The sequence below is a fragment of the Triturus cristatus genome, chromosome 2_1 (assembly GCF_964204655.1).
Source record: "Triturus cristatus chromosome 2_1, aTriCri1.1, whole genome shotgun sequence".
NCBI classification, from domain to species: Eukaryota; Metazoa; Chordata; class Amphibia; order Caudata; family Salamandridae; genus Triturus; species Triturus cristatus.
Genome location: NC_140581.1, coordinates 848,010,114 through 848,023,260, shown reverse-complemented (window position 1 = coordinate 848,023,260; position 13,147 = coordinate 848,010,114). Strand labels below are relative to the sequence as shown.

General features: G+C 39.9%; 1 protein-coding gene across 2 annotated transcripts in view; it reads right to left on the bottom strand.

The window, feature by feature from the left end:
• The window catches only part of RFX3 (regulatory factor X3), a 690,714-nt gene that overhangs the window by 666,125 nt on the left and 11,442 nt on the right, over window positions 1–13,147 (bottom strand). For both annotated transcript variants that reach the window (XM_085632944.1, XM_085632947.1), the window contains exon 4: window positions 10,799–10,901. The gene's annotated coding sequence lies outside the window, so the exon portion shown is untranslated. The remainder of the gene's footprint in view (window positions 1–10,798; window positions 10,902–13,147) is intronic.

Below are 13,147 nucleotides of genomic sequence, written 5' to 3'. Positions count from 1 at the left end.
TATGGGTTACATAAATGTAGACTGGCCCACCTTTTGCCACATTCAAGTGACTAAATACACTTTTTTGTGCCAATGGTCATATTGAGGAGAAGTAAAAGGAACTGCATCTTGTCCATCCACCATCTCTACTGGGAAAAATGGCAATTGTTATATTGACAGGCCTCGCATCTTGCTGTATACCTCCTCGATGGTAATGATCCCAGGCGAAAACACAGATACGAAGCTCATTTTACCATTCAATTTAGATACTTATTTCGACTAGGAAAGATTTTTTTATTTATTATTGCAAATAGGCCGGACCTAGCAAGTTATTAAGTATAGAATTAATGTCATTAGACCTGACTTTTACCCAGTATTTTCATTTAATGTGGCAGATAGTGGAATTAACACTGGAGGCAGGGTTTTCATGTCTCATTTAACTCCACATTAACCAATATATTCTATACTTGTGCCACCCAAGGAAGTCCTAAGGCTCAATCAGACTTCAAAGGATCAGCAATAGTTTCCTGACACAATTTTAACTACTCTATAGCATGGCCCACATTCGGTCAGGTTAAATACGGGCCATGTGCATATTATTTTAGTCTTCCAACTCCAACTTAAAAGAAATCATCTGAATAACTATGGAGTTTACAGATGTTTGAAAAACATCTCTAGGACTAATGATAATGATCTCGTATTCAAATGGCCCCACAGTTCAGCCAATCAGACCCAAATATACTCCCCTCCAACGTCTTCCCACTATATCATTCATATGCTACAAGTTTCATATTCAAGGCTGCTGTTACTTGGCCATAATTTTCTCACCTGGCTAGAGGAAAGGTCATTCTGACAAAAACAAATGTCAAAGTAATTAAACTGTTCATCCTGTCCCAAGTTTTCCTTATTTAAGCAGAACAGCCATTTTAGGTGGTACCTGCTACTTTTTATCATACTTTTACATGCAAAGAGAATTTGCAGCTAACTGTTTAAGATGGCAGTTTTTCTTACCTTCTTACCTTTTCATACCTTGCCAAAAATCTACGCAGTGCAATTTCAGTCCTAGTCCGCAGAATGATATGATTGGCATATAAAAGACAAGGTTTAGAGACGGCATAGTTTAAAAGTCAATTTGTTTTTTTTCTGTTTTGTTCATATGATTGTAATCTCGCTTTTGATGCACGTACTGAGTCTTATTATTTTGATCATATTCATGCTCTGTTTCTTTCCAGTGGCACATTTCCACCTTTAGTTCTTCATTAGACAGTTTGCAGCAAATATACTTGGGTTTGGCAGGGTTCCCGGCATACCTTGGTCCTCCCGAGTGCTCAGTGACATGCTTCAATGGGGAGACATGCAGCACTTAATTACTGTGTTTTATGGTGTGGTACGGGCGGATGCAGGGGGTATTCCTTGTGCAGCACTTGGGGCTTGGGGCAGGAAGTTGGTGAGGCGGGTGTCTTGTAACCACAGGTTCAAGTTACTGCATTTTAATTGCCCTCACCGCACCTACGTGACTTCCAAATAGATGCACACAAATTTACCTTATGAGAGGAACCAGTTGCATGTGTTGTGGGGAGCTCAGAGCTTCTTGCCTACACCTAGCCTGGTAATGCGCAGGAATACAGGGTTTCTGGAGGGATGTGGTACCAACCAAAGTAAGGGCGACAGATATTGAAATTCCCCTCACCATGCTGGCTTGCCTCCTTGGTGTGGTGACGAGACTCAAGGGTCGCAAGATCCCCTACAAGCTTGCTTACTATTGCAAAAAGGAGATTAGCAATTGGATGGATGGTCAGTAGGTTGCCACAGACAAACCTTCATTTCTTAAGGACCTCTGTGAATGGGGTGCAGCAAAGGAAACTCATATGCAATTTACCTGTATAGACGAGAGGGCTGAGGATGCCATCTTGGCCTGGTAGCTAGTTAAATGTAATGAAGAAGGTGAGGCTGGCTCAGGGGATAACACGGAAAGTGAGATGTGAGAATTCTGTTTATTCTTTGTTACCTAGTATACTATATTTGATGGCCAAGTGTGATAGCATATGTCTGGATACTTCTTGAGTAAATGGTTTTATGTCATGGGCTCAACATTCTGTTATTGCTAATGGATGTCTTTTGCCTCTTGTGGCCTACATGACATTGCGATGTTCTACTATTCATGACACAGCCTAGATATATGGAAATTATATTCCCATTAATTTGTATCCTATCTTATGCACTGCTTATTTTTGTTTTCATTATGTTTTGTTTTTTTGTGAGAAACTCAATAGAACAAAATAAAACAATTAAAATATTCTTGGATTTGAGTTCACTAGTCTGAATCCGAATATAATCTGTTACATTTTCATCTTGTTCTCAGATCATAGGGCCAATTGTTGTTAGATAATGCTTCAAATAAACTTTGATTGATCAGCTGTTATTCTTTTCAAATTAAGTTGTGATATTTTCAGTCTTGTGATTATTGAATTTGTTAGGGTGCTACACTAAAAAGATAGCAAAAGAAATTAAATGATAATCTACCCAAGGGACTTAAACCTAGTATTTGATCTTTATACATTTTACACTAGACAAAACCAAAGCAAGAGTGTTCCTAACTAAGTGCATATGGCATGTGTCTTCCTTGCCCTGTATTTCCATGTACCCCCATGATTTCCTGCCTATACCTTTCATAACTACTCTTGTTCTGTAGCTAGGCTAAAGTGAGCTTGCACATTCACATGGCACTATAGGTACTGGTTATAATCAAAAAGAGAGAGGAGAACTAGAGAGGCTTGTCCGTTTCCCCAGTTTATGTGTTAGTAATCAATGAGAACTAGCTCTGGTTTAAATTGTTTGTATGTCTGCGGGTGGTTTATTTTTATGAAGGCCCTCACCCACCAACCTAGTTGGTGGCATGCTTCATCATTGGGCCCCACCGGAGGTACCGAATGTACCTCAGGTGTGCTTCGACGCCAGATTACTGACCATGTCCCAACACCAAATGTCCCCTGGGCGTCATACTGGCTCAAACATCCAGGTGATGACCTTCTCACACACAGGTCCTTCCCTACATACACCACATAGTGGGTTCATCACCCTTATTATTATTTTTTGCAGGACCAATATGCAATAACATCTCTGCACATTAACGTACGTTACCTACTGAGCCCCGCCTGGTTGCCACATCCATTTAAATAGAGAGGGTGTCCTCCCATTACAGTGCACAGATGTAGTGTGACTCCCCCAATTGGGTTAGCACTCCCCTAAATAACCGCACATTTGCACGTGCATGTTAGCAACTTAGACACCCAATTGCACCATGGAAATTAATAGAGAGAGCGCTACATACACCTGCATGTGAGTCTTTCTTCCATTTCCTCTACTACTACAGGCACCTCCTCGAGACAACAGGAAGAGGAATACGCCCCGTCACTCGTGCCCAGGCCAGAACACCTGACACAGCTAACAAGCAACATCTGGCGCTTTCCACAGGTACTTAAGCGCTTTCTACATTGAAGCTCATTTCTCACAGAGCCTCTGCCCGGACAACAGGTTCATTGAGGGTCCAGCGACATCGCGCAGTAAGTACCTGTACTCGACCAAGCTAACGGTACAGCCACCTTTCATGCTGCCCTCGGCCGTGTCTGTGTGTGCATCCTTTTACCGTTACCTTGTTGGGTGCATACTACCCCCCTCCCCCAACAGCGGTTTTCCTTTTCTTCCCCCAATTTAGAGTGCACATGGTCCTTGCCCCTGGCTGAGCTCCATGCTAGTTGTTTGCTACAATCAGGTGTAAGCAACTCCACTTTACTGTTTTCACCAAAATTGGTTACAGTATATAGGCCTAATTTCACACACAATACCGCATATTGTGAGACCGGCCACTTTTTCACTACCCGCCACTGACGCTAACACTACCGCCTTCTCCGTGGTCACCTCTAGGCACCTAGCCCACTACTAGGAGCCTTTACTTAAATCTTTTATCTGTCCCTCCCCCCTTTTTTTACTCCCTACAGGTACATCCGGAGAGGAAACACCTCTTGCACATATGAGCACCGTAGCGTGTGCTTTACACACAGGGCACTGACAAACTCATAACTACCCCTGTAACACCCCACACATATAAGCTCCTGACGAAAGCCAGTAGAAGAAAAGGCCTGGCTGAAACTAGTTGACCGCACAGGACATCGGAGGCCACATAAGCCTACTGTGCACGTCCCACAGCCTTTGTTTATATCGACTGCCTGGGGCCCACCATTAAAACAATCTTTGGGACACCCAGGACAGTATTTTAAACCTCACTCAGAGCACACTCACAGCACCATCATGAACCAAAAAACCCGCTCCGCAGTAATCTGGCGTCGAAGCACACCTGAGGTACACTCGGTACCTCGGGTGGGGCCCAATGATGAAGCATGCCAACAACTAAGTTGGTGGGTGAGGGCCTTCATAAAAAACCGAATTTTTTTTTTCCACCCGCAGACATAAAAACAATTTAAACCAGAGCTAGTTCTCATTGATTACTAACACTATCGGTACTGGACCTGCAATTTACAGATTACAACGGTGCACTTTCAAAATCTATATGGGTTTACATAAATTTAGAACAGGCCAACTGTTGCTACATTCAAATGTTTAACATAATTGACTAAATCCACTTCTTGTGTAAGTGGTTAAATTAAGGAGTAATTAAAAGGAAGTGTAATCTGTCCACCCTCCATCATTACTGGAGAACACTGGCATCTTTTATATTGGCAGTCACAGCATCTTGCTAAAAAGCTGCTTGATTTTAGAGATTCCAGATGAAAACACAAATAGAAAGCTCTTGTACATAATGACACCATTTGATTTAAATATTTATTCCAACTGAGAAAGAGTTTCTTTTTATTACAACAGCCCGGATCAAGCAAATTATTAAGCATAGAATAAATGTAATTAAACCTGACGTTTACCCAGTATTTTCCTTTGATCTGGCAAAAACTTGAATTAACACAAGTGGCAGGGTTTGCATGTCTCATTTAAACAATATATGTTATACTTGTACCACTCAAGGATGTCCTAAGGCTCACTTACAGTTCAAAGGGTCAGACGTAGTTTCCTGACACAATTTTAGCTTATCTTTTCTCCATAGGTTTGCCTACATTATATTTTGGACTTCTCACTCTAACTTGAAAGAAATCTTCTGAGTAGCTATGGAGTTTGGTTATGTTTGGAAAACAATGGTTGGGCTAATGATAAAGATTTTGCGATCAAATGGCCCTCCAGTTCAGCCAGTCAGCCCCAGATATAGCCTCAACCAATGTCTTCACACTATATAATTCATATGATACAAGTTTCATATTCAAGCCTAATGTTACGTGGTCATAATTACTGAGTATTACAGAAGATTTTCTCACCTGCCTATAGGAAAGGCTGTTCTTAGAAAAAGAACAAATTTGAACAGAATGTGCTCACTCGCGCTTAGTTGAAACAGGTAATCAAAATTAAGAATGGTCATAGGTGCAGACGCCTAACTCCCCCTGAGTCGGGATGTAAGTATAGATAACAGCACGTTCCTTAGTGGGAGCGTGTCGCTCGTATTGCACTCAAAAGTGGAATTTAATCCTCCAATTAAATAATTTGAAGAGACAATGGTGTTGCTCCAAAGTGTCTTGAGTTTAATAAACGTATCATTCCAAAATTTCTTTAATTATTGTGCGTTTCAAAATTAATTCAGGGTGGAACAATGTTGTCCAAAATAACCTGGATGCCCAATGCATTTCAGGCTCACATAGCCCTTTGTCAGGGGAGACACTGTAGAAAAGAGGAAACCAGGATTTAGCCTGTATCAAGGCAATGATGTGTATGCATATGACAACCAACGTAATGTAATTCATTAAACTGTAACAATGAATCTCGGTGATGGTGAAAACGAGAGGGTGAGGTGAATGGTAAAAATCTCAACATGCAGAGGATAGTGCTTTGGCAGCAAAAGTATATTGCGTGGATAGCCGTTCATAAACAGTTAACAAGATACCGTGTCAACGACGTGATGCCGACGAAAAGGATAGAACAGTGAAAAAGTGCATAGAAATCAAACAGAAAAAGTTTGTGTTAGAAAAATCACCGTGACTTCCCCAACAAAGTAAAGGTGTACAGGTTCGGTAAAAGAAACGTTTCCGCGGTCAAAAAACACGAGTAAGCATATTGGTACGGGTTTCGACTTACGGTATCAGGGATCTAAGGTCAGCATCTGCTGAGTCCAAACAATCTCTCGGCGTGCCCGGAAGTGTAAGCATTAGAAGGTGTGTGGTTGGCTTATGATAGAAACACGTGACCGAGCGAGAAGATGTAACAAGTGTTGGACTACAAGAAGGAAAGACTAGTAGTTCTATGACCAAAAGGAACAAATACCCAATGTGAAAAAGTGCGTGATGACAAAAACAAGTGATTATAATCTTTGGTGAATGAGCTCTGACTACGGGATCAACGCGGCGTGGAATAAATCGCGGTGTGTGAACCTTGTGTAAAAATCCCCTGAAACAAAAAATGGTGTAAACAAAACATAAAACATGCTAACATTGACATGTACAGAAATAGTAATGAATCATATGGTATGAATCAGGCTGAAATTACATTTGAGTTGAATGTCAACAAAACGAAAGTGAGGGATCATAAAGTCACGCATTCAAAGGGGAACCAATTAGCTGTACTCAACATACATTAGTGATTACAAAACACAGGTACAGAAGCGTCAATGCTGGTTACGAATCAAGGTGCCCAGTCACAAATAACAGCCATGGTCCTAACGTTCATTTAAACCTTTGGGGTGGATGGACTCCAGTTTATTGATCTAAAATATTTCCCTTTGTAGGAGAAATTTGGTATTGTTACGTCCCTTTGTAATTGGGATCTGTTCTAGAAATAAAAAGCGTAGTTGACAGATGTTGTGTTGAAAGAGATAAAAATGGTTTGCAATCGGAGATTTCGTCTGTCGAGTGCGAATGTTACTTTGGTGTTCATTAAGTCTAATGCAAATTTTCCTTTCCGTTATTACCACATAGACTAGCCCACAGGGGCATTTGAGCATGTAGATCACATCTTGGCTATTGCACGTGGCTGTTACTTTCAATTTGATCGGATAACCTTTTTGGGGATGTTGAATGACGTTCCCTTTGATGATAGAATTATAGTTACCGCAATTCAAGCACGGTGTGGTTCCTTTAAAGTTGGTGCCTGTTGGCATGCTGGGGGTAGATAAGATTTGTTTAAGATTACGCGATCTTTGGTAAGCAAATCTTGGAGGTGTATCAAAGATATTTTTGAAATCCACTTCAGTGCTCAACATCGGCCAATATCTTAGAATGATCTTTTTAATTTGGTAGCTTTGTGTTGAGAATTTGGAAACAAATACATTACGGGATTCCGTCTTAATCAAAGGTTTAGATTGGAGTAACATTTGTCATGTGGGTTTATCAGCTTTTGAAATGGCGTTTTCCAAGATTTGTGGCGGATATTTACGTTGTCTGAATTTGTCAATGCATGGCTCTTTACTAGTTTTATATAAGTCATCTGTGCTTGATATTCTTTTAAGTCTGAGCAATTGAGAGTAGGGTAAATGTTTTTTGAGTGATGGCAGATGGAAACTGTGAAAGTGAAGTAAATTATTGCGATCAGTAGGTTTAGTGTATACTTGTGTAATGAGATGACCTTTGTTGTTGATTATAAGAGTATCCAAGAATGTTATGGAGTCCTGGCTTATGGAATGAGTAAATTCAATGCGATGGTCAACTGTATTTAATGTTTTGATGAGAAATTCTAGAAGATGGGTTGAACCTTTCCACAGGATAAAAATTTCATGAATGTATCTCTTGTAAAGAATCAGGTTCTCAGCCCATTCTGGTTTGGTTAGAATGTTGTCCAGTTCGAATCGATGCATGTAAAGATTTGCGTATGTGGGGGCGGCACAATTGCCCATAGAAGTACCAGAGCATTGAATGTAGAATTTTCCAGACCACTCGAAATAACTGTGATATAGCGTGAAATGAATACGTTCCATAAGAAAAATCTTTAAGTCATTGGGTTTGTCCGTAGTCAGAAGAAATGATTCAATAGCCTCTATTCCTTTGTCATGGGGTATTGATGTGTATAACGATTTGACATCTATAGTGCAAAGTGTTGTGTCTGGGGTTATTTGATCTTGAATGGATTCAATCAAGTTTAGAAAGTTAGTGGGCTAGTCTATGTGGGAAAAACGGAAAGGAAAATTTACATTATACTTAATGAACACAAAAGTAACATTCGCACTCGACAGACGAAATCTCCGATTGCAAACCATTTTTATCTCTTTCAACACAACACCTGTCAACTACGCTTTTTAATTCTAGAACAGATCCCAGTTACAAAGGGACGTAACAATACCAAATTTCTCCTACAAAGGGAAATATTTTGGATCAATAAACTGGATTCCATCCACCCCAAAGGTTTAAATGAACGTTATGACCTCGGCTGTTATTTGTGACTGGGCACCTTGACTCGTAACCAGCATTGACGCTTCTGTAGCTGTGTTTTGTAATCACTAATGTATGTTGAGTACAGCCAATTGGTTCCCCTTTGAATGCGTGACTTTATGATCCCTCACTTTCGTTTTGTTGACATTCAACTCAAATGTAATTTCAGCCTGATTCATACCATAAGATTAATTACTATTTCTGTACATGTCAATGTTAGCATGTTTTACGTTTTGTTTACACCATTTTTTGTTTCAGGGGATTTTTACACAAGGTTCACACACTGCGATTTATTACACACCGCGTTGATCCCGTAGTCAGAGCTCATTCACCAAAGATTATAATCACTTGTTTTTGTCATCACGCACTTTTTCACATTGGGTATTTGTTCCTTTTGGTCATAGAACTACTAGTCTTTCCTTCTTGTAGTCCAACACTCGTTACATCTTCTCACGCGGTCACGTGTTTCCAACTCGCGCGGTCACGTGTTTCTATCATAAGCCAACCACACACTTTCTAATGCTTACACTTCCGGGCACGCCGAGAGATTGTTTGGACTCAGCAGATGCTGACCTTAGATCCCTGATACCGTAAGTCGAAACCCGTACCAATACGCTTACTCGTGTTTTTTTGACCGCGGAACCGTTTCTTTTAGCGAACCTGTACACCTTTACTTTGTTGGGGAAGTTACTGTGATTTTTCTAACACAAACTTTTTCTGTTCGATTTCTATGCACTTTTTCACTGTTCTGTCCTTTTCTTCAGCATCACGTTGTTGACACGGTATCTTGTTAACTGTTTATGAACGGCTATCCACGCAATATACTTTTGCTGCCAAAGCACTATCCTCTGCATGTTGAGATTTTTACCATTCACCTCACCCTCTCGTTTTCACCATCACCGAGATTCATTGTTACAGTTTAATGAATTACACTACGTTGGTTGTCATATGCATACACATCATTGCCTTGATACAGGCTGATTCCTGGTTTCCTCTTTTCTACAGTGTCGCCCCTGACGAAGGGCTATGTTAGCCCGAAACGCATTGGGCCTCCAGGTTATTTTGGACAACATTGTTCCACCCTGAATCAATTTTGAAACGCACAATAATTTAAGAAATTTTGGAATGATACGTTTATTAAACTCAAGACACTTTGGAGCAACACCATTGTCTCTTCAAATTATTTAATTGGAGGATTAAATTCCTCTTTTGAGTGCAATACGAGTGACACGCTCTCAATAAGGAACGTGCTGTTATCTGTTCTTAGAAAAAGCTCTATTTCCAGAAGCACGTTTCCACCTACAGTTTTTCATCGAACAATTTGCAGCTAATAGTCTTGGATTTGAGTGGATTGGTCAAAATCAGATTGTAATCCTTTACATTTACATATGGTTCTTGGTTCATAGGAGTAATTCTTATCTAGATAATGCTTCAACTAAACTTTGATTTATCAGGTGTTATGCTTTTCAAATTCAGGTTGTGATGTTTTCAGTCTTTTGATTATTGAATTTGTTAAGGAGCGTACTGAAAAGATGGCAAAGAAATTAAAAGATGACCCGATCAAGGGACTCCAAATTAGTGTTTAATCTTTAAAAATGTTACACTATGCAAAACCAAATCAAGAGTGTTCCCCACTAAATGCATATGACATGTGCCTTCTTGGCCCTGTCCTTCCATGTACCCCATGGTTTTCTGCCTATACTTCCTTGCACTCCTCTTTTCATACCTGCTGTCTTTTTCCATAACTAGGCTACTTGAGGTAGCACATCTACATGGTTCTAGTTGTAATGAACATGTAATTTACTAAATGATACGCATGGAGCATGACTACCAATAGGTCTTGTTGAATGAGATAATGATCACATCTCTTAAAAATCAAACAGCGAGGTATTTGGAATAGAATGGATGTATAATTATCGCATATTCTGAGTTTTGGGGAAATAACGTGGATTTTGGATCTTACTGCACCAAAATCGTCATGTCCTGGTAAATACTGGGCATTTTCTCCTTGTGAAATCTTGGCACACTTGACCTGTTGAAATTTCTTGAAGGGTTTGACCTTTATCGCAGCTGCTAAATATTGTTTTTCGAGAAGCATCACATCACTTGTAATCCCTACACAAACAGGTGTTTGCATAGAAATCGCATTTCAACATGCCACTTGTAATCAAGCCCATGGTGTTTTCCATAAGATCATATTAATGTTGGAAATTTAAGACCAATTTCATTTGCAAAAGTGTTCTATATATTTTCCAATATATTTTCTATTGATAAAGACGGCATTAAAAAATAATGTGTGCATTGTATGTTTAAAACAGTATATGTACATTTAACAAGAGCGGCTGTACCTGTCAACTTGTGTCTCATTCCGCCTGCACCCATCTGCTTCCCTCCACTTTCCCTCAGTGGTTTTATTTTGTGCTTATATCCTTGTTTATGTTCTTTGACTACCTGTCCCAATGTTGTAGAAAAACAGTATTTGTTTTAATCATTTACTTCTACTTGTATAAAAAACACATGCAACCTTTAGAAGAAATTATCCCTGTCCTCTACATCCTATGACTGACTTGATTGGACGTTCTCTTAGTTATATAACTCATGATGCTTGAAATAGTTGTCAGTTGTGCTATGCTAGAACACCACTGCTGTTCCTATAAAGATTAAACATGCTTCATGTAGATGCAGTGAAAAAGGCATACAAGAAAGCAAAGAGGTATTTGTAGGAAAACATAACACCAGAAAAGTCCAAACATAAGGAAAATTACCACAGGACCTTACCATAAATCAAGAGACTGTCATGTATAAAAGTTCAAAATGGTAACCTTAACCAAAGAAACAGGAAGATAAATTAACTAGAATTTGTATTAGTTAGCTGTTAACATTGATGCAGGAGGAAAATAGTTTAAAAGACTACAAGAACATCTGTAAATATTATGCAATTAGTAATCCCGGTTTTATGTTAATTACTTTTTAAACATTTCTGCCAGTACTTTTGCAAGTTTTATCCATATATATATTCACTTAAAAAACCATAGGTTTCACACATGTTATAGTTAGCTGGACATTTCACTCGTAAAAAACCATTGAAATTCCCACGTTATAGTTAGTTCAGATAACTATAACTCGCGCGCCCGCAATCCACTGCTCACGACGTCACATATTACATCACTCATGGCATGGTCAGAGGCATCACTCATGACATCACTGATGACATAATCCTTGTGATAGAGTGGCGGTTGTGCGAGTTATAGTTATCTGAACTAACTATAACGGGGGAATTTCAATGGTTTTTTACGAGTGAAATGTCCAACTAACTATAACATGTGTGAAACCTATGGTTTTTTAAGTGAATTTGCAAGGTTTTTTAAATGCTAATTCCTAACTATAACGTGTGTGAAACCTATGGTTTTTTAAGTGAATTTGTAAGGTTTTTTAAATGCTAAGTTATGTATGTATTATTATATTTTTTATATATTTATTTTACAATAAGCTACCTATGTATATAGTTATAGATTGACTGTATCTGTATGTAATATGGAATGGCTCGTTTAAAATGTTATTTTTTTTTTTTAAGGTTTTTCACCGTGCGCGTATCCCGCGATTTTTTGAAAAAAAAATAAAATGTTTTTTTCACCCTTCAGGGTCCTTCAGGGGCCCCCTGACAAAGGCTAGGGGGTCAGGAACTCTCTACCCTGCCCCCTTTTCACGTTCTCCACCTTTCTTTTTCACTGTCACACACAAAACACACAAAATGGCGGCCAACACTTCCTGATTTCGACCGATTCGAATGTTGACTGACATGTAACCACCAATCAGAATTACGCTCGCGCACGTTACGGTGCGCGCACCGTGCGCACACGGTGCGCGCTTATAGATATTTATGTACTTTTAACTGCAATTTTCTCAGGAACTACTGAACAGATTGACACCATATATGCAAAAGGCACATGCCTGACCTGAGGACTACCTCTTTGCCAAATTTCAAGTAATTCTGTTCAGCCGTTTGGGCTGTACCTTCGACTAAAGGTCCTATGGAAAAATGCATGGGGAAAACGTGTTTTGGGACCCCCCTTTTTTCTCAGCCCCTGCTTGACGAATCACCCCAAGACTTTCAGGGTAGGAGCTGAGCGGAGCGCCCCATTAGTTTTGAAAATGTCGCGAGGATTCGTCAACCGGCGCCAAAGTTATTCAAAATAGAATTTTCAGATTTCCTATGGAAACTTGGTCCTAACTCTAACTATCCACTGGCGACCGCCAGTAGATAATATATATATGTATATATATATATATATATATATCAATGCTCAGGCTTGGGTCCAAAAGGCTTGAGGTGCACTCGAACATCAACTCGGGGCTCCAAGCGCTAGCCCCCTTTATCGGTGCAGATGGCGCCAACCAGCTCCCTTTCACAGTCAAACACCACTCTCGCCGACGCGTTTCGAAAATATCTTTTCTTCTTCCAGGGCTCGTGGTGAGGGAATAGGCACGTACCAGCAGCTGTCTCTCTTTATGCAAAATAAGCGCGCCCTCTGATGGGCTGCTCTGAATGAGTCCGCGCTAGGCATCTTGGAGGTTGCAGTGCCAGATGCATTTCAATCCGTGCGTGCATTATCTGTGGGTAAAAAAGAACGCTGAATGAGTTCTCAGCTGGCAAGCGTCACCTCAATCCAACATTGATGCTCCACATGCAGAGGCTG